Raw genomic sequence first — 3488 nt, forward strand, 5'->3', positions numbered from 1 at the left:
TAGAATAAAGGAAATCTTGCTTTGCTATTTTATTAGAACATTAATCCATTTTTATTTTTGTGTAAGGTATTAGATATATGTACAGTTTTATTACTTTCCATATGGAAAACTAGTTATGGCAACTAATTTATTGAATAATGTGCTATTTCCCCACATATGTCTCTTAATTACTTGCATCTCCATTACTCTGAAAGATTTTTGAGGGTAGGTGTGAGGATTTAATCAGCCTTGTATGATGATATCTGAGAATACTGGAACATAAAGCATATTGCTTATTTGCTGAAAGAATAAACAAATTATCTTAAGATTTCAGAAAGTCACTAGTATTAATTACATTTACAGATATTTTTGTCCTGTACTCTAAAATAAAGCATCCAGAAAACTCTATGGAACAAAGGAGGAATGTGACTGGGTTTGTCCTCCTGGGGCTCACTCAGAGCCCCCAAGTTCAGAAAATATTATTTCTTGTGTTCTTGCTCATCTACATGGTGACAATGGTGGGCAACCTCCTCATTGTCATGTGTGGTGGTAGTCAGCTCAACCCTGGATTCCCCTATGTACTTCTTTCTTGGCTGCTTATCATTTATGGATGCTGTTTATTCTACTACAGTCACCCCAAACATGATTGTAGATTTACTCTGTGAGAACAAAACCATTTCCTTCCAAGCTTGCATGACCCAGCTTTTTCTAGGGCACTTTTTGGGTGGTGCTGAAATTTGTCTTCTGGTGGTCATGGCTTATGACCATTATGTGGCCATCTGCAAACCTTTGAATTATTCAGTGATCATGAATCAGCGAGTGTGTGTACTGCTGCTGCTGTTGGCCTGGGTTGGTGGGTTTTTACATGCTGTAGCTCATCCTCTTTTTGTTTACAACCTTCCCTTCTGTGGCCCCAAGGTCATTAACCACTTCGTCTGTGACATGTACCCCTTGTTAAAACTTTCCTGCTCTGACACCTACACCACTGGCCGCACTGTGTGTGCCAATGATGGGGCAATCTGTGTGGTCATCTTTACGCTCTTACTCATCTCCTATGGGGTCATTCTGCACTCCCTGAAGAATCTTAGTCAGGAAGGGAGGCACAAAGCCTTATCCACCTGTGGCTCCCACATTACTGTGGTGGTCCTGTCCTTTGTCCCTTGTATTTTTATGTATGTGAGACCTCATTCTATGATAAATTCTTTGCTGTGTTTTTTTTTTACCATTATAACCCCTATGTTGAACCTTCTAATCTTTACTCTGAGAAATGGAGAGATGAAAAATGCCATGAAAAGTCTCTAGACCGGAAAAAGAAATTGAGGCTGAAGGGATATATATATCCCCTATTTTCAATGAAGAATTGTTATTTCCAGTAAAAGTCATGTGTGATTATTTAACTGTAGTAAATTTCTCCTCAGGTTTTATAATTTGGGCATGAGGAAAAGTATTTATTATGTGAATACTTCCAATGCAAAATATATTTCTAAGATTTTCATAATTTACTAGTTTGAAATGTGTTTTTAAGATTTTCACAATTTCCCGAGGCAAAACGTATGGTTTTGAGGTGTAAAATATCTCCATTAAGAATATAGATTTATGTTCCATATGATGATTTAAGCTATAGTTAATACTGCAGATTTATTTTAGTTAGTGGAAGGTTTTCTCTTGTTACTCTCAATTAATGTAGACTTTCTCATAATTAATAAAACTCATTACAGGTTTCAGAAAATAATAGAGACATGAAATAAACAGTTTATTCACTCCATTCCACACAAAGGTAGCCCATATTGATATTGAAGTTGGTATCTTATTTTTGTATCTGTAAGACACTTTGCATATATTATTTTGTGTATATTGCTTAACATGTTCACATTAAAGAAGAGCAATGTTTCAGTTGCAATACTGATCATAAGGTGGCTAAGTTTATGAAAAACATCTAAATGGAGAAGGAGTTTATGTAGAAAAATAGCCAAATCTTACTTCTTTTCCCAGTTGGGTAATCATATTATCTCCTCAAGTGGACCAGCATTGTTTGGAAGTATATTTTCATAAAGATCAATCATTAATCTTCCCAGATACTTTAAAATATTTGGTAATACCTCTCTGCTCTTTTGCAATATCCCTGACTCCTTTTTTGCTTTTAATATTTCATAGTCTTCTATAGAAAAACAGGCTCTGTCTTTCATCTGCAAATATTGCATAAACTATAATCTACCAGCTTCAAATATGAACTACAGAACTTGACACTAGATATTCTGGGTAAGATTGTTAAGGAAGATGATGACTATATATGCCATCTTATCTCTATTTTTAATGAAATACTGATTATAGGTAATAAAGAGACCAGAATATATTGTTTTATTTGACAGGCATTTATTCACAAAATAATTTCTATCTCTGAATCAGTGTTAAAATAAAATATTATCTACCTCTAAATGGCAGAAGCATGTGGTCAAAAAAATTTACTGCTCTGCCTCCATTATTTGGTCTGTATTCTTGCGGGTTAAAATCTTTGGAGCAATGGGTGCTTTTCACTAGTAAAATACAATGTATGAGAAACCTCATGTCCTGACTTTTATTCCTGTTAAGTGGAAAACTCTTATATGATCTCACAGTCTTCTCAACTACATTATTATTCACCAAAAATACTAAGTATTTGAGTTTATCAGATTTTATGTAGTTTATTCCTCCACTTTTCATTGTTGCTATAGAGTGAGAGTTGTGTCCTTCTTCAAAATCGAAGTTAAATCCTTTATAATATGGTGGCATTTGAAGGTGGGCCATTTGGAAGATGATTAGGTCATGAAGGTGTAGTCCTCATGATTGGGATTCATTTTCTTTTGAAGAGACCCCACGAGTGCACTTGACCCTCTGCCATAAGAAGACACAGCAAAGCGGTGGCTCTCTATCAACCGGGAGGGGACTGTGCCAGACATGCCACCTGCTCGCTCCTTAATCTTGGACTTCTGAGCCTCTGAACCTGTGAAAAATAAATGTTTATTGCTTAAACCACCTGGTCTAGAGTATTCTTTATGTGCCCAAATGGCCCAAGTCAGATATTAGTTAATTTTCAAATTTGTGTAGTTATTTCACTTGATGAGATAAAAATCTTTGTTAATTAGTCTGTGTTCATTGGTCTATAATTTCCCTGAAGTCAGGCAAATTTTCTCTTTTTTTTAAACTATTTTTTAACATTTTTTATTGATTTATAATCATTTTACAATGTTGTGTCAAATTCCAGTGTAGAGCACAAGTTTTCAGTTATACATGAACATATATATATATTCATTGTCACATTTTTTTCTCTGTGAGCCACCATAAGATCTTGTGTATATTTCCCTGTGCTATACAGTATAATCTTGTTTATCTATTCTACAGTTTTGAAATCCCATCTATCCCTTCCCACCCCCTGCCCCCTTGGCAACCACAAGTTTATATTCTATGTCTGTGAGTCTATTTTTGTTTTGTATTTATGCTTTTTGGTTTTTTTTTTTTTTTTTTTTTTAGAT

The 3488-nt window shown here is 34.8% G+C and overlaps 1 pseudogene; it reads left to right on the top strand.

The window, feature by feature from the left end:
- Positions 1-386: 386 nt before the first annotated feature.
- Positions 387-1299, top strand: LOC105081081 (olfactory receptor 4A47-like; annotated as a pseudogene).
- Positions 1300-3488: the final 2189 nt, after the last annotated feature.

Source organism: Camelus bactrianus, chromosome 30, assembly GCF_048773025.1.
Source record: "Camelus bactrianus isolate YW-2024 breed Bactrian camel chromosome 30, ASM4877302v1, whole genome shotgun sequence".
Classification (NCBI taxonomy): Eukaryota; Metazoa; Chordata; class Mammalia; order Artiodactyla; family Camelidae; genus Camelus; species Camelus bactrianus.